Here is a 24,738-nt window from a genome sequence, read left to right on the forward strand (position 1 = left end):
ACTACTCAGTCATAAAAGGAATGAATTAATGGCATTCACTGCAACCTGGATGAGACTGGAGATTATTATTCCAAGTGAAGTAACTCAAGAATGGAAAACCAAACATCATATGTTCTCCCTCATAAGTGAGAGCTAAGCTATGAGGATGCAAAGGCACAAGAATGACACTATGAACTTTGGGGACTCAGTGGGGAAGGCCAGGCAGGGGTGGGGGATAAAAAACTACAAATTGGATGTAGTGTATACTGCTTGGGTGATGGGTGCACCAAAATCTCACAAATCACCACTAAAGTATTTACTCATGTAATCAGACATCTCCTGTTGCCCAATAACCTATGGAAATAAAAAATTTCAATAAAAAAACTTTTCTAGTTTCTCTAATATCCTAAAGAACATTCAAATGTTACTAGTAGGTGATATGGCAGAACATTTCTTATAAGGCTTTGGAAACCCACATTTTAGTATCAGGTTTATCTTAGAAAGTCATCTTCTATTCTTTTATATGAGCATTTTAAAATCTTATACTTTTACTACTTTTAATATGTTTTATAAAAAGTTAACTAAAATTTTATTTGATAATTATCTTGAATTTTTTGGAATAAAGATGCATTATTAAAGTTATTAATATTGCCTATTTTTAAGTTATTATTTGCTCTAAATGTACTAAATGTTTATTGGCTTGAATATTATCATTGCTATGCTCTGTACCACATGGGCCAGCGTTTTTGAGACATTTGCAAAGAGGATAATGTCTATATTTTATAAGTTGGCTTTAAGGCTTCACACAACCGGAAGTGCTCCAATTGCTCCCATCAGAACTCCCGGGACTTTCCTCCACTTCCTCTAAATTGCTCTACTCTCTGTGCTCATCACATTTCTGCTCTCTCCCCCTCCACCTCTCCCAGTCTTGCACTAGTTTCTTTGTGACCTATTTTCTGATCATCAGGTCTACACCAATCTGTCAGAATGTTTATAGCAGTTATATTTACTTGGTGTTTATTGTAAATTACTATTTGCCTTTTTACGTGTGTGTTCCTCCACCTCCATTTTGACAGTAGATTTTTTTGGAGGGAGTCACTATCTCCTATGGGATATTTTTATTCTTTAAATACCAACATACTACTTTACCCAAAGCATAATTTGAATATAAATTTGTAATTAACTCTTGTAATTCCCAACTATTGTTGCATAAACAGGCACAGCTGACTGCTCAATGTATAAAATAAGTTGGTAATATGAATATGAATGAAACCCAGCTTATAGGTGTCTCAATCCATTTTGTGCTGCTCAAACACAATACCAGAGACTGGGTAACTTATAAAGAAAATAAATCAATTTTTCATAGTTCTGGAGGCTGGGCAATCCAGTATAAAGAGGGCAGCATCTGGAGAGGGTTTTCTTGCTGCATCATCCCGTGGTGGAAGGTAAGCACGTAAGAAAGAGTGACAAGGACCAAACTTGTTCTTTCATAAGAAACACACTCTCACAATAATGGTATTAATCCATTCATGAGGGCAGAGCCCACATGGCCTAATCACCCCTCACTAGACCTCACCTCCCAACACAGTTGTATTGCAAATTAAGTTTTTGACACATGCTATTTGAAGGATAAATTTAAACCCTAGAAATAGGATTTCTTGTTATCCTGAAACTGACATTTATTTTAATAGATTTTCTTTTTAGAACCGTTTCAGATTTACAGCAAAATTGAGAAGATAGTACAGAGAATTCTACATACCCCATGCACACAGTTTCCCTTATTTTTAACATTTGATATAATTAACGGACAAATATTGATAGATTATTATTAACTGAAGCTCATAATTTACACAGATTTTTAAAGTTTTTACCTAGCATGTATTTAGTTTATTTTCCAGGATTCCATCCAAGATACCACATCATATTTACTTGTCATGTCTCTTTAGTTTCCTCTTGATTGTGACAGTTTCTCCCTCTTTAAATTTTTGACAACTTTGACAGTTTTGAGGATTACTGGTTAGGTATTTTATAGAATGTCTCTCAATTTAGACGTGTCTATTGTGTATAATCTATGCTTTTAGGGGGAGCTGGGAGGAAAATGACAAAGGTAGAGTGCCTTTTTTTATCATATCATATTGAGGGTACATATTGTCAACATGATTTATTGCATATTGACCTTCGTGCACCTGGCTGAAATACTGTGTGTTGTGTTTCTTCACTGTACAGTTCCTTTTTTTCTGTCTCTTCATTTTCATATTAGCCCTTTGGAAGGAAATCACTGTATTCACTCCACACTTAAGGAGCAGGGAATTATATTCTACCTCCTTTATGGTAGAGTATCTACATAAATTATTTGAATATGTCTCTTATCCCTCCCATTTATTAATTTACTAAGTCATTTATATCAATATAGACTCTTAGTTAATTATTTTATGCTTTGGGTTGTAATCCAATACAAATTTACTTTTTGCTTAAATTGTTTCAGCTTTGGCCAAAGGGAGCTCTTTAACTCGACTCCTCTGCCCCTTTGGTATAGTCCCATCAATTTGAGGTTTTACTTTCTGGTTTTGAGCACTTTCTTACTTACTTGGACTCCAAGATGCTCTAGCCTAATCTTGGATATTTCTTGCCTCAGTCCTGAATCAACCATTTATCCAAAGAGCACAGGTTCCTTTTAGTGGACACTGGTGTTAGAAATCAAGATTTGCATGCTGTGGGTATTTGTTTTTGCTGGGGTGTCATTTCATTTAGGTCCTCTCAGTTGATAGAACGAAGAAATATGTTTATATACTAACCTGCATGCACATGCACACACTTCACTTACCTCTTGCTTGTATGATTTCAGATGAAAAATTTGATATAATATTTATCCTTATTTCTCTAAAGGCAAGGTGTACCCTCCAACCGCCCTGGCTTCTTCCAATAATTTCTGTCTTTGGTTTTATTTTGTTTGAATATGACATGGCTAGGTGTAGATTTTAGGGGATTTATCCTGCTTGGTGTTCTCTGAGCTTCCTGAATCCATGGTTTTGATGATTTTCATTAATACTAGACAGTTCTTCCCCCTTGGTACTTTAAACATCTCTTCTGCTCCTTTTTCTTTTTCTTCATTTTCTAGTATTCCAATGGTATATATGTTATACTTTTTGAACTTGTTTCACAATTCTTGAATATTCTGTTCTTTTTTCTCTTTACATTTTGGTTTTGGAAGTTGCTATTATTATATCTTCAAACTCACGGGTTCTTTTCACAACCATGCCTGTCTACTTACTGGCCATAAAGAGCATTCTTAATTTCTATCATAACGTTTTTGGTTTCTAGCATGTTCTTTTGATTCTTTCTTAGAGTGCTCATCTTTCTGCTTATGTTATCCATATATTCTTACTTGGATACTTTTCTCATTAAGGCCCTTAATATATTAATTATAATTATTATAATTTTTTATCTGATAATTCTAAACTCTGTTATATCTGAATCTCATCTGACAGTTGCTTTATGCCTTCAGACTGTGTTGTTTCTTCCATTTAATCATGGCTTGTAATTTTTTTATTGAAAGATGGGCATGATGTATTGGATAATAGTAAATTTAGGGGGAAGTTTATGTTTTTCTGACAAGAAACTTAGCTGTGTTTAAAGTTTGCTATAGCTATAGGTACCAGAGGCTTAAATTTCCTCTAATTTTATTGTTCTTTTCTCCTCTGTTGTCTTTGGGTTTCCCTGAGAACTCCTTTTTGAGTAGAATCTGTATCTTCTTGATCTTCTAAATATAATTCACTGTTACTATGCTGGAGCCCTATTGACATTGCTGCACAGGTTTGAGTAGGGAGTATATTCTATAATCTTATGATTAAGTCTGTCTTTTAGTAGGCTGTGTACCTGGGCTGTTACCTCCACAAGTATCTCTTAGCTCTTTTTTGTTATCTCTATAAGTGAGACAGGAAGCCTAAAGGGGGCTGTTTTTGAAACATGACCTTGCTCTTAGGTCAGATAAAGCTCTGGCAAAGTCTTTTCTGGAAGACTTTGGTGTGAGGAATGCTATGAGTGCATTGTAAAATGGTTACTCTTCTCTTTTCTCTGAAACAAATAAACAAACAAACAAACAAAAAATTTTTTTTTTCTCAGATCTTTACCGTGAGGACCCATTTGGGTTCCTGGAGGTAAAATCTACCAACTTGTGGGGTCTTCTTAAATTTGGTCTCCAGGAGTTTCTCACTCTCAAGCTAACCTGCATTTATCCTCCAGCAATTCATCAAAATTATCAGTTAAATGCTTCTAGAAATTGATGGCTCCAGCAGCTTTTGTTCCAAGTAAGCTTTTCTTGGCTGTGACTCTATGTGTTTGCCTGTCCTTTCAAATTCTGGGGTGGTGGTTTGCCCTGTGACCTCGATTTTGGATTTTAATTTTTATTTATTTATTTATTTTTGAGACAAAGTTTCTCTCTGTCACCCAGGCTCGAGTGCAGTGGCATGATCTCAGGTCACCACAGCCTCCTCCTCCTGGGTTCAAGCAATTCTCCTACCCCATTGTCCTGTGTAGCTGGGACTACAGGCACATGCCAGCATGCCTGGCTAATTTTTGTAGTGTTAGTAGAGACACGGTTTCACCATGTTGGCCAGGCTGTTCTAGAACTCCTGACCTCAGGCCATCTGCCCGCCTCAGCCTCCCAAAGTACTGGGATTATAAGCATGAGCCACTGTGCCTGGCCACGTTCTTGATTTTTAGTTTGTTCAGTTTTTCACTTGCCCTAATCATGAGAGTGATGACTTCTAAGCTCTTTACATGATAGAGGAGAAACCAAAAGTCCCCGGCATATTTTTTCAGATTGAAAAGTCTTAACATTTATTCTTATAAACTAATTTGTCTCATTCTTTATAGTCCAATGATGCACCCTTACCTGTTTGCAAACATTCTGCCTTTTCTCTTACCCCGCTCTACATTCACTATTTGCCACCCAGAACCTAGTACATTAGGTGCTTAACCCACCTCAATAATTGGTAAGAAAGAGGTGGGGAGGATTGGGAGAAGCAAGTAATATGCTACATGAAGTGTTATTATACTCTGTATTCTTTTTAATGCGTATTTCTGTCATTTTAATGTTTTGCAGAGTACACAGAGGATTCTAAATTTCTGTTTATCATAATCCCAGTGTTGCAAAATGTGATATTTAATAAAATTAATCTTCCACAAGGGATACATAAAAATGAAACTAGAAACTAAAAACTATGAGAGAAGAGGGGAAAGGAAGCCAGGTCAATAAAAACTGTCTATGCGTGGTGCTTCGGTACTCCCCATAACATAAATATTGCCAATATGGAAGATACCCAATTTAATTTAGCATAAGCTTGCTTTAAAAAAGGTTAGCACGACAAAAAGTGAGAATAAGTCATTTCAGCAGAACCAATGACCAGCAAATAAAGCAATGGCCTTTCTGTACTAATTATTTAAAGGGCAGTAATCAGATTCTTATTGCTACATGCTTATTTTCTTATGCAAAGTCCATTTCCATGGGGCTTTCTTTTATTTTACTATTATATTCTATACGTTTAATATCGCAGTATCAGTGGCACACACCTTACGTGAAGATGTAAATCCTAATTTATAAAGATTTATTTTCCACTGGATGTATAAATTCTATGATCTTTTGCAAAATCATCCAATTTCTAATTTTATATCTTTGGTTTTTTTAGACTTTTCCAGTTTCACTAAATCACAGATGGGAAATTTTCATTAATTCTACCACAATCAATCCAGTTCATGTTTTTATATTATCCATGCCAATAAATGGTCTGAATGTTTCTGGTGGCAGGAAACGAATCACTTCTTAAGATGATCCATTCCATAGTGAACCACCCTGGGTGTTACATGGTTCTCTCATACAGTGACTGAACGCTGTTCCCTCCTTCTTCTATCTTTAAGGAGTGAGAGCCTGTTCTCAGCAGTACAACCAGTGGGATGTGGGGAGGTGAGCCCTGCCTATGGAAATAGGATCAACACTTGAAAGATGACTCGTCAGCAGAGGAAACATGTGAAGGACAGGAGAGCGCAAGTTTCCCTATGATTTGGAGAGAGAAGTACTCCCTTACATCCTCATAGGATGAATCTCTAAATGAAACACATCATCCTGTTCCCACTTGCCTAACAACCAGTCTTTCATTGACACCCAGCTCCATCACTATCTTGTTGAAAATCTGCCAAGTTTTAAGAATATCTCACTTGCACCTAAAGAACAAAAGTAACGATACCATGCATTGTTAGAGCACTTTTTAGCTCACAAATTCAGTGAGTATTATATGAGATTGATTTCTCTAACACCTCTAAGGTCTTGAGATAAATGAGCTCATAGGCACTCTCTATATTCTCATTAATTTTATATTCACAACCGAAAAAGAAGCAATCACATAGCTTCTGACACCTTTATGAGAAGTATATTAAGATCACATTCAGTCTAGACAGAATCAAATTTTGGTTAAAATTGGAAATTCTCTTTCTTTTCTTTTTTGAGACGGAGTCTTGCTCTGTTACCCAGGCTGGAGTGCAGTGGCATGATCTCGGCTCACTGCAACCTCTGTCTCCCGAGTTCAAGCAGTTCTCTGTCTCAGCCTCCCGAGTAGCTGGGATTACAGGTGCCCACCACCATGCCCAGCTAACTTTTTGTGTATTTAGTAGAGAGGGGGGTTTCACCATCTCGTCCAGGTTGGTCTTGAACTCCTGACCTGGTGATCCACCTGCCTCGGCCTCCCAAAGTGCTGGGATTACAGACGTGAGCCACCGCGCCTGACCTAGAAATTCTCTTTCTTGAATTTATCAATGCCTTAATTTCTTAGTGCTAAGTGTGTGTGTTCTCAGCATGTATCATGTTAAACGTGCTGTGATTTTATGTTCTATTTCTTTCACCATTTTGTATTTTGATTAAGTCCTGTTGATTCTATTGCTGAAAATTCATTTGAATCCATTACCTTTTTTCAGTTTTCTCTGATACTCAACCTTAGTTGAAACTCTCATGACCACTCTTCTGGGATGTTTTTGAAGGTCAGAGATGAGAAACTCTACTTGCTTTTATCATAGTGAAGACACAGATACTTAGCTTTATGGAATTGACATTAATAAACTGTGAAAATAATGTTCACTTTAAAGAAAAGATGTAATTATCTCTAAATTGAACCTGAACTTATCTAAGCTGTCATTGAGGTGGCAGAAGTTGCTCTATTCTTTCTTGGCTGTGAATATAAAAGTAATGGCATTTATTTGGTAAATACGGGCTCATTTCTCTGAAGTGCACTGTGCTTTGGACACATCTTGTCTGATCTGCTGCAGCCTTATTTTCTGGCTCAATCACCTTGAAGTTTAGTCTCTGGTTCCCTTTCGCTCCCTTTTGTGAGCTCTGCCACTGTGACTCTCTTCTACCACACAGATTTAACTATTAGGTTGGTGCAAAAGTAATGGCAAAAACCGCAATTACTTTTGCACCAACCTAATATCTTTTCTTGGTTTTCTTTTTATCTTTCCGCCTTTCCCTCTTTCATTCCTTTCCTCCCTTTATTCATTTTTATTTTGTTACAATCAAATGTTTAGTTTTCTGTTGTTTAAAAACCAGATGTACCCTCCTGATCTCTTAGATGGAGTAAGAAGCAGTGTCTCATGGTTTTAGCCACTACCTTTTATTTTATAAATACGGAATGAAGGACAAGAGGGAAGGGATGCCATACCAATATTGACCTCAGTGTACCATGTTGGTACAAAATAATAAATAATAATAGCTGTGAGTCATGGATTTGTAGAAAGGATGGAAGGAAACATTTTCTGATAAGATAGTAAATGCGTCACTAATGTGTCATTTTCTTTTATTATAATCTCCTTTGGTCTGTACTCTTGATGGTTTTAAATGTTATGAATTCATGTAGACCTCAGATCATGTGCAAGGGGCATTCCAAAATTTTGTTTATAAATTACTGACTTGGGATTTTATATAATTAAAACATCCTTACCAAAGTTGTTTGGGGTCCTAGGATACCCTAAAAATATCATTCAACACACAATAATGAATCTAACATATATATTTAATACTTTTAATACTTGTTACTGCCGTTTATAAAATTTTCTCAGGAAAAAAAAATCTTGAGTTTTATCTCAGTATGCCAAGGAGATTTGGCTGTGATTCTGTTAGGGACTGAGTTGGAAGGGGTTGTAGGAGTGAGTCACCTAAAAATCAGAGGCATGTTAACTCTATTTATGCATATGGAAAGTTACCTTTTCCATTTACATAAAAATATGCAAGCTGGTAATTTGGCTTACTCTCCAGCAGCTACATTGATTCCTACATTCTTGGGGGTGGACGAGTATAAATGCTTTGAATTTAGACCCTCAATTGTCTAGTTGTATGTATGAACCAATCTCACATCCTAAATTATGTCATATATTGCTTACATGAGATTTTACATGGTCAGGAAGTCACAAGTCATGAAAAGCTGTAGATCTGGAAAAAATATATTGAAAATGAAATAACCCTGTACATCCTTGGAAGGTGAACTATATGAAATTCTTTCTAAAATAATGATTCTCAACAAAGTAGTGGTGGTAAGTTACATGCTTGCCTTGTCAGAATCATAAACAACGTGAGAGACTGTTTTAGTTCTTAATGTCTCCTTCTAACCCCCAAGACGCACTCAGCTGAGAATCTGCTATGGTAAGTCACTGGTACTGATGGAAGTGTGCCATATTGCTCTGGAGTACTGGGTGGAGAAAATTCTCTGATGATGGGTAATTAGATGGGTAAGAGAAGGGTAATGAAATGACAGAAATCTAGGCTAGAAAACCTTGAGATGTTTCAGAATTTGTGCTATAAAACTTTATGTAACTTGCTGATTTTTTAAAATAATATAACAGGAATAGATACCTGAAAACAAGTCATGAATCTCAAAAGAAATCATATTTGCTTTTCCTGTAGCCAGTGTGTTCTTGGACGATTCAAATTCCTATATCAGTTGTGTTTGGAGAAAAAAAAAGATGAGTAAGGAAGGATGCATGCTTGAGGCTGATGGCTCAATAAAAAGCAAAGACTGAAAGGAAGACAAAAAAGTCAACATTTATTGAATACCTATTGCTAGGTCAGAGTCTTCCACATGTATCATCTCTTTTAAATTTCACAATTCTCTGTACTGAAGCTTACAGCATGTCATTTTCTCCAAATGAGTATGTTGAGGTTCAGCTTAAACAATTTTCTCAAGGCATGGCTAACATGGTGTAATAGTAAAATCTGGCCTCATGATTTTGAGACCTGTGCACTTACACAAGGCCATGTTCTTAGATGGGCCCCAAACTTAGACGGGCTCTGCTGTCACTGTCTTGAAATTCTTAAAAATTTTTGAACAAGGAGCACACATTTTCATTTCATATTGAGTTTTACATATTATATAGCTAGTCCTGCTGGTAGGCTGTGCCATTCTGTCCATAGATAATCTCTAAAGACACACTGTGAAAACTCTTCCCTGTAAAGCAGATGTAGAAATAGAGAGGTAGCCCCAGGGCAGACACAGCCAGAACTTTGTGTTCTGGAATCAAGATTTAGGCTTGGGGCTCCAAGCCTAAATGTGGCTCCCTCAGAAGAAGAATCATTGTCTCATGTGATAGTATAAGTAGTTTCTGGATGCTAATATGGCTTGATGCATTATATCAGTTTTCTATGGTTGTGTAACAAATTTAGTGACTTGAAACAGCACACATTTATTATCTCACAGTTTCTGTGGGTCAGGAGGTTGGGCATGGCCTACCTGGATCAGAGGCTCAGGATGTCACTAGGCTGCAATCAAGGTGTTGGCTGGGCTGCATTTTTTTCTGGAGCTTAGGTCCTCTTCCAAGCTCATGTGATTATTGGCAGAACTCAGTTCCTTGGGATTGCAGGACTCAAGCCCTCAACTTCTAGAGGCCACCCACAGTTTCCTGACACAGTCTGTTCTCTCCATAGACAGTTTACACATGATTGCTTCTTTAAGGCTAGCAGAAGATTCTCTGACTCTCTCTTTGTCTCTCTCCAGTCTTCTGTAATGCAATTATAAGAGTTACACCCTATCACCTTTGCCATATTCTGTTGGTTAGAAGCAAGTCATAAGGAAGGAGTTTATGCCAAGGTCTTAACACCATGAGGCAGGGAGTACTGAGAGGTCACCCTAGGGGCTGTCTGTCACATATAAAAGTTCATAGTTGTAGAAAGCTCTGCCTAGTTGAGCCACTCCCTTAACACAGACTGCTAGGACCACCAAATTTTGGACATGAATTCATGAGTGTAAAGAAGGCAGTGGGGAAACTCACTCCCCATCTGCATCTCTATCACATACAATTTTTTGCATTGTTTTTTAGTTGCTTCAGGAATAAATCAGATTAAAGGCAACCTTGAACTGAGTTCCAGTCACTACTCATGATCATTTTCAAATTCAGGCCAGATTTCATGTGTGGAAAAACTCACTAGTACCTGGCAGTCCTGGAGTTTAATCTCAGGTTTGTGGGACTCTAAATTTTATGCTCTACACTGGGATAGATCCAGGTCTCTAGGCTCTGAAATTTATACAATTTGTGGTGTCCATTTTGAGCAAGAGAACACAAAATTATAATGTACAATATTCAATATAAATAGAATGTTTAAAATGGGAGGAGAAATCACAACAAATCATTCAAACCTTGGAGATTTGAGTGTCTGTTTTCTAAGATATCTAAGCACTGTGCCAGAAATGCTTATGTAGAAATACTTCCTATTTGCAGTCCAGCTTCCTTGCATATTTCTAGAATATTCTGTAGTTCCTAGCAACTTCCGATGCCCAAGAAAGCCAGTGCAAATGATGAGCACTGAAGCTTCATTAGCTTCCGTGGAATTCTGCCTCTGCTTCCCACTATATCCTCAATACTCAACAAGCACTCCATGGACCAACAGTGTTGTCACTTGTGGGAGTGTATTAAAATGCAAAATCTCTGGCCCCTTTCATACCTGCTGAAGAAAAACCTTCATTTCAGTGAGATCCTGGGTAATTATATGCACATTAGTGTTTCAGGCGCACCACATTATACCACATACTGAGCAGCACTACTGCCCCTACAAACTACACTCAACCTGTGTTTTCTTGGTCAGAATGAGTGGGTAACAGATCTTAGCCCACAGCTGATAACAATCTTGAAAAGAAATAGTAAGAGCAAGTCAAACTGCTTTGAATTAATACAGGTCTCCAGGGTCAGACAAATTTCATCCTTGGGGTACAGAAATAATTTATAGCTGTGATTAGAGAAGCACTGCCAGTAATCTGAAGAATCACAGAGAACCAGAAAGGTGCCTTTTTTTTTTTTCAAACAAACAAAAAGATGAATTCCAAAAATTACTGGGTAGTGAGGCTTACAGCAATTTCCTACAAAACTCTGGAAAGAACTCTTAAACAGGTAACCTGTCAGCTCTTAGAAATAGAAATGGCAATCACCAGGAATCATGCCAAATTAACCTCATTTTTTTTTTATAATGTGCATCTAAAACTGGTAGGACCTGGCAAATCTACAGGCATGGTAGTTTCTAGTGATACCTTTACAGATTATATGCAGAATTGTGATACAAATAATAGCACAGCCAAATGAATGCGTGATTGTTGAATAATTGTCTCTTATAAGTTGAATAACAAATAGTTTAAGGAAAGAAGTTTGAAACAGTTTGAGGAAAGGAGTGGGTCCCTGTGTCAGTAAGAGTTCAGTTATAGGAGGAGAACCCCTAGGAATGATATGAAATAAGGGATTGCTTATAGGGATTTGAGGTTATGCAGTTGTAGGAACTAGCTGAAGTGTAAGGCTGTGGCTTCTGCATTTGGTGCTGGCCTTGAAATGAGCATGGCAGGAAATCTGGAAGAAAAGATGGATGTGAAATGGGAGAAAATGAGGACAAACCTGAATGTGTGAGGATGATTTGGATCCTGCTTCAATCTCTTAAGTTTCCAATTCCAGTGATGCAGGTATCTGGAAGGAAACAGAGAAACTGAAGGAGCTGTAATCCCGGCACCTGCCATGTGCCAATGAGGCCAGCCAGCAGATTCAGGACAGATTTGTAGGAACTGCAACAGGGCTTGGTCCTGCTCCAAATCTTCCCAGCATCAATGTGGCTGCTGCTTCCCTCTTGACTTTCAATCTCCATAAATTTCTCTTGTAGCCAATCTTAACCACAATGGAAAGGAATTATGGGAAATGTAGTTCCCACATAGCTGAGTTGACACAGTTCAAAGCTATAGAGCCATACAGTCAACAGAGCTCTGTCCTTGGCCCTGTCCTGCTGATTGCACTTAATAATGCAAAGCTGTAAATGATAAAATATGCTCGATGGCAGAACTCAAAAGATAAATCTCAATAAACTGACTTCTCATGCTTCAAATATCACATTTAATGTGAGAGGCCCTTCTTGACCATGCTCAGTGAACTAACATCTCAGCCCTCAGTGTATTCCCAGACATTGCTCTATTTTTTCATAGTACTTATTAGAATCTGATATATGTAATTTTTTATTTATTTATGTTTTGTCACCTCCATCAGAATGCAAGTTTGATGAGAACAAGGACATGGCCTGTTCCACTCAATGCTCAATTCCCAGTACCTAAAATAGAGGAGCACACAGGAGGCATTCAATACATACTCGTTTAATGAATATTTAATTAAATTTGATAATTGTAAGATTGTATATTGAGAAATACAAAATGAGCTACATGAGAATGGAAACTATCTAAATCAAGAATAATTAGTGAGAGAAAATAATTTGAGACTTTTCTCAATAGCAAGCACAAATTGGGTATCAGGGTATTGAAAAATTAATACATATATCACTTATATTAGTAGAAACAAAGGAAGTAATAGTCACATTGTTACAGGATTCCTTTTGTGCCGTTTCACCAGCCGGAAATATCCGCAGCCGCTGCCACCTCTGTCTGGTCATCGCTTGGGCCTATGGGGCTCGCTCCGCCCACTTGGATCCCACGCCTGCTGTGGCACAGAGCTCAGCCTGTGGATGGACTGGGTATGCCGTGAGCGGCTCCCATGTTGGGCTCTGGTGTCTAGATGAGAGGAACATGGTGGGGCCCGAAAACTTGGAGATACCAGCAATCGCAGAACTCCAATCGCAGCTCTTTCTCGGGGTGTCCGAGGTCTGAGTCCCCAAGAAATGTTGCAGCTCTTCACTCTGGTAGCTTAGCAAGTGGAAGCATGTTACAACTCTTTTATTCCTGCTGCCTGCAGCTCTGCCAGTTCCAAGTTCTTGTCCTGAGACCAAGAGCTATGAGGTGCGCAGACACCAGAGAGTGAGTAAGGCAGAGAAGAATTTCATTGAGTGACAGAAAGAATGCTCTCACCTGAAAACAGGGGTAGCTCTCTGTGCGGCTGAGTCTGGGCTTTTTATGGGCTTAAAATTGGGGAGTGCTTGCTCATTGGTCCATGGGTGGGCTTGGAGAAAGCACCATCGATTGGTTAAAAGGCACTGTCCACAAACAACCAATATATAGAGAGAGAAGGTAAGATGGGGATAGAAGTTCTCACTTTGGTTGTGGACTCTATCTGGAACTGGCAGCTCAGTTTTCAGGGTTTAAACTGTCTTTGGCTTGAAAGTTGGGTTTCACCAGGGACCCATCCCTGTCTGTTTAGGAATTTGCCTGTCTCCTGTCAATATCAACGTAGTACTCTATATCGGCACTCCCCAACCTTTTTAGTACCCAGGACCACTTTCATGGAAGACAGTTTTTCCACGGACTAGGGAGGGGTGGGGAGGTGATGGTTTTGGGATGAAACTGTTCCACTTCAGATCATCAGGCATTAGTTAAATTCTCATAAGGAGTATTCAACCTAGATCCCTCACATACACAGTTCACTATTGTTTGCATTCCTATGGGACTCTAACGCCACCGCTGATCTGACAGGAGGCAGAGCTCAGGCAGTAATGCTTGCTTGCCCTCCACGCCCTTCCTGCTGTGCGGTCCAGTTCCTAACACCCCACAGACTGGTACCGGTACACAGCCTGGGGGTTTGTGACCCCCATATACGCTCTATATGGAAAGACATAAATACATTTTAAAATACAAAGATCCATCATATCAATAGGCTAAAAAGAAACATTGGATGATTATATCAGTTGATGCAGAAAAAGCATTTGACAAAATCAAATACTCATTTATCATAAAAACTCTTACCTAATATGAATAGGAGTATTCTCAATATATCATTTACAAAAAAACCTACAGTAAATATCATGCTTAATAATGAGAAATGAGATGCTTCCTTCCTAAATAACATATCTGATAACGGATGTATTTTAGATAGAATATATAATACATATAAAATATATAAAAAACTGAACATTCAAAAAATTTGATTTTAAATAGACATTTCACTAAAGAAAACATACAGCATGGTGGCTCATTCCTGTAATCCCAGCAGTTTGAGAGTCCAAGGTGGGAAGATTATTTGAGCCCATGAATTAAGACCAGCCTGGGCAACACAGTGAGATCCCATCTCCATTAAAAGGAAGGAAGGAAGGAAGAGGAAGGAAGGAAGGAAGGAAGGAAGGAAGGAAGGAAGGAAGGGAGGGAGGGAGGAGGGAAGAAAGGAAAAAAATATGTAGAGGGTAAATAAGCATACAGAAGGATACTCAACATATTAATGTGGATATAATAAATGATTTAATATGTAAATTAATGGTGGACAAAGACAAGTATCTGATGCAAATGCATTCTAAATATCATATGCTGATATCATCTGCCTTCATGAAGTTTGAACATAACTATCCATTCTTGAACTGTGTGCTCTATATAATGACATTGGTTCAAAGAGTACAGTAAAGAAGAATGCGTGGAGGAGAGTAACTTTACAGAGGAGAATCCTGACAACCACTGTCTCACCAGGTGATCAAGGTCACCATCAACAGTGATAAATCATGTTCGTGGTATCTTCCCTTGATACTATATGATGAAAATAGCACTTTTACCACTGGGTTATCTCCGTAAGCCTATAACCCCAGTTTAATTATAAGAAAATTGTCAGACAAATTTCTGTTGAAAGACATTCTACAAAATACTTCACTGGTATTCCTCAAAAGTATCAAAGTCATAAAAAATAAGGAACCCTGAGAAACTATCACAGTAAAGGGGAGCCTAATGAAATAGCTAGATGAAATCTGGACATTAAAAACTAAGGAAATCTAAGTAAAGTATGAACTTCAGTTAATTATATCAATATAGGTTCACTGATTGTGACAAATATACGTACTAATGTAAGATGCTAATAATAGAAACTGCATGTGTAAGGTATATGGGAATTCTGCCCTATTTTTGCAATTTTTCTGTAAGTCTAAAACAGTTTCAAAATAACTCATTTAAAAAGAGACAAACAAGATATGCAGAAGACAAAATCAATAAATAACTCTGGTAAACAGCTTGTAAATGGAACAGGTGATTAAAAAATGAAAGAGATAATATTGATGAAGTACTTATAATCGAGTAAGTGTTTATGAAGTTGTTGTAGGTGAATTACTTATAATTACTGCCTTCAAATATTTCAGATGTTGTATGTAAAGGGATCATGCTCACTTTAGTTTCCAGTGGCAGAAAAAGAACAAATTGATTCAAGTTCCATGGAAGCAGATTTTAGCTTAGATTGAAAGAATAATTTTATGATTATTAAGATGTCCAAGTATAACTAACCTGCCTTTGGAGAGGGTTGCAGCACTACCTTTTAATGATCTTCAGACAGAGGCTAAAGAAATGTCATAGTGAAGAACAGTTGAACAGGAATGAGCCCGAAGGTGTCTTCATCTCAGATGCTGTGATTACTGTTGCATTAGCCAACACCTCCACGATTGCACTGGTTCAGACAGCTCCAGGCAGGCCTCAGAAACAAGTTATTTACTTATGACATCCAGTTGGCAAGTTTTTCTCTGATCATCTTGGAATTACACAGTCTGGATAGAAAGGGAGAAATAATTGTTGAGCACTGTGAGGAACGGATTAAAGAAAAGCCTCTGAGATTTTATTTATGTACATGCACTCTTCTCTTAAGAAAACTAACAAAAAGTTAAAGGCAATAAAATTAAGACAGAAAACAAAACACCACCATGGTTTTAATATTGGATGTTACCATCTCAGTTTTAAATACTATCTGGTAAAATGATGCTTGAGGCCAACTCCAGTGAATAGGAATAACTTTTGGAGGGCAGCGCTACTGCTGTTATCCATGGGAACAGATGGCTGTTACTCTCCAAAAATCTAGATCAGTTTCATTCTCTTCTGGGGAAACAACAGCAGCAGAAATTTTAGTCACCACCCTTCTGATAATACTGGAGAAATAGTGTTTTCCTGCTTATGTGTTTCCATGCCTGTGCATTTCTTCTTCACACATCTCTACTTTGTGACTCATGTTATAAAAAATTACAGAACCTCAGGAATACAGAGATGAATGCGAAATTATGATGTCTTCTATCACATCTGCCCTCTAAGAAGTGTATCACATTGAAGCTCGAGCTGCTTTAAAATTTTAGCTCTTCCAGTAAAAATAATTGAGCTTGTAGATAGTAAATCTCACATCAAGAAATATCCTAGTATACCGAATGTATAGAGAGCAATGTCTGTGTGTACATTTGTGTGTGCGCGTATGTGTAACTCATGTGAATTTTAATAATAAACTGTATATTCCATTAGACAGTTCTGCCACTTTAAAATATAAGTACATGGTAAGTAGAAAATCTGTCATTTCTAAGCTCTGTATTTGTTGGCAATGGTTTGCATACAATAATAAAAGGTGAGGACATTTTTCCAGTGGAATTTTAGCCTCCAGATTCCCATGTCACTATGTTTATATTTTTCAATAGCTATGGCCCTTCCCAGCAGACTGGGAAGGCCTAGAACATACCATAATGCTCATATTTAAGAAACAAATAAAAAACCCCTATTGCTGTCAAACAAAAAATAAGTAAATAAAAAATAAAAAAAAGTCAATAAGGTAATTTTTTAGTGGAAGATACCAACCTTTGGATTTTATGTCTGCTCTTGTGCCACACTAGAGTTCTAACTTTTTTGCTAATATTATTTATTAATATTAACTAATTTCTTTCTTATCTCTAGTCTAGGAGGATGCTTTCATTTTTACTTTCCAGCATCAGTTTCTAAGAGCATCCATTTCCTGAGCCCTTAAGATTTAGACCTTATTAACAACTGTACTGTTAGATTGTGTCTTTTTAAAAAAATTTTTTAACTTTTTTTTAGACAGAGTTTCACCGTCACCTGGGCTGGAGTGTAGTGGTGCAATCTCAGCTCACTGCAACCTCTGACTCCCAGGTTCAAGCAATTCTAGTTCCTCAGCCTCTCAAGTAGTTGAAATTACAGGCGTGCGCCACCACACCCAGCTAATTTTTTGTATTTTTAGTAGAGACAGGGTTTCGCCATGTTACCCAGGCAGGTCTCGAACTCCCGAGCTCAGGCAATCCACCTGCCTTGGCCTCTCAAAGCGTTAGGATTACAGGCGTGAGCCACCACGCCTGGCCAGATTGTCTTTAAAGCATCAAATTTCATAGGGTGAATTTTCCTTCATACATCACCCACACTCCTTTGGACAGCCACTTTTATTATTTGTTTACACGTCAATTTCCCTATGTAGACTTTAGGCTCTTTTACTGTTGGATTTGTGTATTGTTTATTCGTTTATTCCTTCTTGCGCCATGATGGTGTTTTACATTTGCTTTTGCACCTTCCTGCTATTGCCCTCACTGAACTTCAGCTCCTTTCCTTTTCATCTACCTACTGATATCTATGCATTATTTAAGGGTCATCTGAAATGTGATAGTCTGGGAGAAACAGATTGTTCGGTTGGAATTAATCACAACTTCAACACCACTTTGCTTCATTCTCTTTCACAGCTATTTCCTTCTGCTGTGTATTTTACTTATTGATGCCTCACTCTCACCCCAGAGACACACGCCTCCACACACTCTGCTGTAAGCTCCTTAAGGACAGGCATCCTGGTTATCCCAGCACAGGAATAGTACCTTCTTCACACATTACAGATACCTCATAAGTGTGAATTGAATGAATGACACATTTCAGGGCCTTATTAAGATCGTTTCAAAACCATCTATTCCCTGATGACTCACAAATTTATATCTCCAGCCTGGACTTGTCTTTACCTATCTTGTACTCACATATCCAAGTATCTACTTAATCCCTTGCCTTTCCAATTAGAATCACAAACTTACCATGACCAGAGAACTCTTGATTTTGTTTTTCTCTTCCTTATCTCAAGTAAAAGTCCATTTACAGCACTGCAGTACTGTTTTCTCAGCTCACTGACAAATTTGTTTTTCTTCAAGTGAGAGAGAAGCTCATAGAAAATGGGAAGTCATTGAAGACCAACTTCATTATTTTAGCTCTTTGAACTCAGCCTTCAAATTCTGGTATGATGTGTGATGTGAAAAAAAAATTACATTAAAAACTGACTGAGTTATCCTTGCAGAATACTGATAATAGTTGTTTGCTTAGTTGGTTGGTTGGTTTACAAAATCAGATCACTTCTTGGTCACAAGTTTCCCTTGTGACCCAGGCAAATGGTTTGTAGGTACAACCATTTACAGCACTGCAGTACTCAGGCCAAACCTGAGCATAAGCCTTGATTTCTCCTTTCCACACGGTATTCATGAATAAGACCTGTCAGTTCATTACCAAAATATATCCGGGTCTTACAGATTTTTACCATCTCCTTTTCCACAGCTTTGGTCCAAGCCACCATCATTTCTTACCTGGAATAGTACCACCATATTCTTTCCTGAACTACATTCAGAGCCTCCTAATTGGTCTACCTGCCTTCATTATTACTTCCCTAAAATTGGTTCTGCATACATTTGCCAGAGAAACGTCTCTAGAGTGTACATCAGATCATAACATCCCCATTTTAAAACTTCTCCAATGGCTTCTACTTAGAACTAAATGTAAATTTCTAACCACATTATCCAATGGCCCACTTAATCTGACCCCTGAGTAACTTCTAGCTTGTCTCTCTCCTCTTTGTTCACATGGTATGGTGACATTTACCCACTTCCTGTCACTCAAACATGACAAAGAAACTTTTTCTTGCGTAGGAACTTTGTTCTTGTAATTTGAGCTCGAAATGCTTTTCTTTCAGAGCTTCCCCTTCAAGTCCTCAGAAGTCTTCCCTGACCACCTTGGATAATGAGCATCCTGTGATTTCAAATTCTCTGTAGCCCATACTGGGTGCAGGATGCATTTGTTACCTGCACTTTCCAACTAGAATGAGTTATGAGTTATCTACAATAGTACTTGCCTTAATATGTATTTATTGACTGACTAACTGCTGGACTAATGCCATCTCAGTGACAGTCTGCCTTGCTGTCTAGGCGGCCAGATCCTTTTCCTGTGGTAAGAATTGTGCCGTGTCTTGTAGCTCTCCACGCACATCACAGCCTTTTCTTATGCTTGACTGTGAGCCCCTTGGAAGCAGATACCACACTTGTATCACCACTGCCTCTCAGAGAATACGGCACAGCTGAGTGCATGTGTTTTCTCTTTAATCCTGTAACCACTCCTCTTTCATTCTTTTTCTAATGAAATTGCTTGTTAGTTATAGGAAACTTAAATTCCTATTAGAGCCTTTTAAAACTGAGATTGGGGAATTGATGAGGCCTATAATTGGTAAAAGAAACTCTGACCTAAGGTACTTGCCTAATGAAATAATGTAGTAGGAAGGCAGTGGGAATAGTTTCACTTAATAGAAGAGATGAAGATTTGATGCTCCTGGTGTCAGTTTATTAGGCAGGAAAACCAATGCGATTAATTAACTGAAAAAAATGATCTGTCAGAAAAGTTCGTCTTCTCTGTAAGCTGAGAGACTGGCTTACGTCTTCTCACAAATTACAGCCCTTTTACTTATATAACATGATTAAATGTTTATCTTTATTCTAAAATTTTAGATAATATAACTTAATATTATACATGGAACATTGGTATTGGACCAAAGTTGCTGGCTTTACTTCCAACCAAGGGAATACTTCAGGTTCTTTGGCAAACTCCTGTGGCTAAGAAGTGATCTGATTTTGTAAACCAACCAACCGACTAAGCAAACAACTGTTATTAGTATTCTGCAAGAATAACTCAGTCAGTTTTTAATGTAATTTTTTTTTAGACGCCACATATCATACCAGAATTTGAAGGCTGAGCTCAAAGAGCTAAAATAATGAAGTTGGTCTTCAATGACTTCCCATTTTCTATGAGCCTCTCTCTCACTTGAAGAAAAACAGATTTGTCAACGAGTAATAATACCCAATGTGTGGGTCCAAAGGTATTTGCACTTTTACTTTTATGATTTTATTTTTTATTTTTGTGAGACAAGGTCTCACTCTGTTGCGCAGGCTGGAGCACAGTGGTGGGATCTCAGCTCACTGCCACCTCTGTCTTCCTGGCTCAAGCAATCCTCCCACCTCAGCCTCCTGAGTAGCTGAGAATACAGGGGTGCACCACTACACCTGGCTAATTTTTGTATTTTAGTAGAGATGGGGTTTTACCATGTTGGCCAAGTTGGTCTTGAACTCCTGACCTCAGGTGATCCACCTGCCTCGGCCTCCCAAAATGCTGGGATTACAGGCATGAGCCACCACACCTGGCTGGTATTTGCACTTTTAAAATAAAAATTCCTGAAAAGAACAATCACTTAAGAGTAATCATTTATAGGGGAATTTCAGACATAATGTTAATTCACATCATATCATTAAACACCCATGTGCCATGTTCTTAATGTCTACTCTAACGATGATATAGTAAACTAGCAGAGTTAAAAAATGGTTGCATGTAGCTTAGTTATAGTTGACTAAAATATCGCAAGTGTACTTATTAAGGTCTGGTTTCACTTTGGGATCCAGAAAAATCCTGCAAAGTGCCTTGCAGAGCATTATGGGGACCTCTCTGTGCCTTTCTCACCTCGCTTTCACTGAGTTCACAATGGACACGAGTAGAGCAGCTGCAGAGAGCGTGCACTAGGTAGATCCTTCAAAGCCAACAGGTTCAAAATGAGCTCATTGACTCTGTCTCAAAAAAAAAAAAAAAAAAAAAAAAAAAGGAGCTCATTATTTTCTTCTCCTTTCTTTAAGATGCATGTCCCTTATTTATTTCCCGTTTGGTTGACAGCATTGCTAAACAAGCAACCACTTAAGACAGAAAGCTGGGGTCATCTCAGAAACATGATTCTTTCTTAATTTCCATGTATATCCAGTCATCAAAACCTATAAATTTGACCTCTTCACTACCACTCTTCCAGATGAGTTCAGATCTTCACAACATTTGCCTTGGATTATTGTAATAGTATACCATCTGATCCTTTTTGTATCCGGTATAGTTTTCCACAAATCTATCCTCCATACTTCTAGCAAGTTCCTAAAAACAAATCCTTTCCTTATTCCCTTTTGCCCGTAGAATTAATCCCAAACTAAGGCAAATGTAGCTGTTTATCCTTTATGACCACAGCTTGACCTCTTCATGGTACAGCTTTATTTTCTAACAGTCAGCCATGGAATTCAATGTCTTGGCCTCCTTGAGCGCCCTGGCTGTTCTCTAAAAGCTCCATGTTCTTTCTTGCTTCTGTGACTTGCTTCTGTATATGTTGCTCTCAGTACTTGAAATGCACATCTCTTGCTATGTGCCAGCTTTGTTCTAACCACTTGACATGAATTACTTTATTAAATTCCTACAACAATGCTCTGAGGTAGATAATACAGCCAATGCCTTCACTGCCTTGTGTCATTGTGACTTAACTCTGATTTCGGTCATCTCCACGGCCATTCCTGAGGCCACTCCTATGTGTCTGGTAATATTGTGTTCAGATGGCACATCCTCTGGGAAATCTTTCTGACTGTTATGATCTCTGGGCAGAGTGTGTTGCTATCCACTTTGTGTAGCAATTACCCCCCAATATATACATTTATCTTGGTGTCTACTGCTTTGACTGGCAAATGCTTCTTTGCTGCCTGTGGTAAACTGTGAAGAGACTGAGAGCAGAATGTTTAGTATTTATTTATTTGCTTAATTTATTGTCATTATTTTTGTATCACATGGTATAGTACTTAGTGTCTGGTAGGCACTCAGTAAATGTTAAAAAGAAGTATCACAGCTAACATAATTGATCCCTTGCTATATGCGAGGTTTGTTCTAACCACTTTACATGAATTACTTTATTAAGTCTCTACAACAATGCTTTTGAGGTAGACAACACAGCCAATGCTTCCAGTGCCCTGTGTCACTGTGACATAACTCAGATTTCAGCCATCACTATGGCAGAGAGTTTTGTGCGAGCTCAGACTTGTGCTGAGTGTCTCACTCCATGCACAAGTATCAGTCTGCCTGTTCAGGCCTTCTCTAAAGTGTAGGAAGTCACTAGATCCTTTTATGTCCTGGCACAGAAGTGGAGTGGATTTAACATTCTCAGGGCAACCCTCAACCACAGATGCACAAGAGCTGGTGGGTAAATTCTCTAGCTTCCCACCCTTTGAATGGACAGTTCTATAAGGCATTCTGTACACTCTTGGAAGTCTCAGCTGAGTCAAACTTCCATTGCTTATAGAAGCGACTTCTATAATTTACTCCTATTATAGCTCTGTCTCACTCTTGTCATTCATAACTCCTTCCAGAGACATCTCCCAAGCCAAATATACCTGTGTCCGAGATCTTGTCATGTTCTATTTTTGAGAAACCCAAATAAAGATAAGTACTACTACTGTCCCCAATGTATTTGAGACAGAGGCACAGAGAGGCTAAGCTAAGTAACTTGCCTGAGACTTTACACCTGGAAAGTGAAAGAGACTGAATTTGAACTCAGATAATCTGGCTGCAGAGCCAGCCCATTCCTATCACTCTATACTCAATGAGGTTTATAACAGACGTAGGGGTCTCAAATTGTCTAATATTACCTACCTACCCTTATCATGTTTAAAACTTGTCTTGGCTGGAAGATTAAGTTTTCATATCTCTTTCCTAGTTTGGAAGCAAGGGCATCCTGCTTCTTTAGAGTTTTCTCCCTCTTTCAAATGAATTCCCACTTTTAAGCTCCAAAGTGTTTTTTTTTTTTTCCCAGAAGAAGAACAATCTAAAAGAGTGACAAAGCAAACAGTAAAGTATTGTAACTTCCCATTTTCAAAAGCTGCATTTTTAAAATTTCACATTGGAGGGCTTTGAATAGAGACAGTGTGAAAAGTGGAATGAGCATTTCGATTATCATTAAGGAAACCAGTGTCATCTGACTCGCTAACTAGTTTCATCACCTTGGGTGACTTTATTCCCCAATCTGGGCCTCTATTTTTCCTATTGTGTGAGATAAAGAGTTTGAGTTAAAGTGGGTGCTCTTACTTTTTTTAGAGTCATTAAGAATCTTCTGAACTCTATGTATATCATCTCTATTATTTCTCCTCCCACTCTACACATCCACAAGTACATGTGTTCTTCCTTGTGTAATTTCAGACGCTGGTGTCATCTGTGGACCCTCTGGGGTTAAAAATCCATGGACACAATTTCTAAACCCTATTCTAGTTCCAGCCTCCTATGGTCTTAGGTAAGAAAGCACACATTGGCCGGGCGTGGTGGCTCAAGCCTGTAATCCCAGCACTCTGGGAGGCCGAGACGGGCGGATCACAAGATCTGGAGATCGAGACCATCCTGGCTAACACGGCGAAACCCCGTCTCTACTAAAAACACAAAAAATTAGCCGGGCGAGGTGGCGGCGCCTGTGGTCCCAGCTACTCGGGAGGCTGAGGCAGGAGAATAGCGGGAACCCGGGAGGCGGAGCTTGCAGTGAGCTGAGATCTGGCCACTGCACTCCAGCCTGGGCGACAGAGCGAGACTCCGTCTCAAAAAAAAAAAAAAAGAAAGCACACATTGATTTCATTTTGCTTTAGATTTTTTTTTGCGAGAAAATACTTTATGGCTGGGCTCATGGCTGTAATCCCAGTACTTTGGGAGAGAATCACTGTGGGAGAAGAATCACTTGAGGTCAGGGGTTCAAGACCAGCCTGGCCAACATGGTGAAACCCCGTCTCTACTGAAAATACGAAAATTAGCTGGACATGGTGGTGCACGGCTGTAATCCCAGCTACTTGGGAGGCTGAGGAAGGAGACTCACTTGAGGTAGCAGTGAGCCAAGATCATGCCACCATCGCACTTCAGCCTGGGTGAGAGAGTGAATGAGACTCCATCTCAAAAAAAAAAAAAAAAAAAAAAAAAGACCTTATGCTTTCTGCTGTCAGACTCACCATAAACGAATTATTTAATGAGTCCAGGTGATTTTTAAAATAGACGTTAGTGAGAAGAAACAAACATTTATATCTTACATCTTATTCTGTTGTTATTCTATGTTTGAATATTTTATTTTGCCATAACAGTGGATATGTAAATGATTAACTGATAGGCATATCGTACAAATAATGTTTGTTGTACAATATAAGTAAAATTTAAAGTAATGAGAACATGATGGATAGGTATTCTGATATTTCTATTTCTGATTCCAATGTCTGTGATTAAGATGTTTATGCAGATGTTTCACTGCTCTGGACTTTTCTATAACTTATATTGATTCAATATCTCTATTTTGTTTAGAGAGAAAAATCTCATTAAGTGAGAATCTAATGGGCTGGAAAAATTCAACAGACCAACCTCAGCTGAAGTAATATATTTATTGAGAAAAAAATAGCACCTTGTTAGCTGGAAAATAATGATACATTGACTT

General features: G+C 38.3%; 1 protein-coding gene across 3 annotated transcripts in view; it reads left to right on the top strand.

Moving 5' to 3' along the window:
• The window catches only part of INPP4B (inositol polyphosphate-4-phosphatase type II B), an 814,614-nt gene that overhangs the window by 53,890 nt on the left and 735,986 nt on the right, over positions 1-24,738 (top strand). Inside the window, exon 2 of one of the 3 annotated variants that reach the window (XM_017959072.3) lies at positions 23,478-23,568. The exons of the other annotated variants lie outside the window; for them this stretch is intronic. The gene's annotated coding sequence lies outside the window, so the exon portion shown is untranslated. The remainder of the gene's footprint in view (positions 1-23,477; positions 23,569-24,738) is intronic. 3 annotated transcript variants of the gene reach the window in all.

Source organism: Papio anubis, chromosome 3, assembly GCF_008728515.1.
Source record: "Papio anubis isolate 15944 chromosome 3, Panubis1.0, whole genome shotgun sequence".
Lineage (NCBI taxonomy): Eukaryota > Metazoa > Chordata > Mammalia > Primates > Cercopithecidae > Papio > Papio anubis.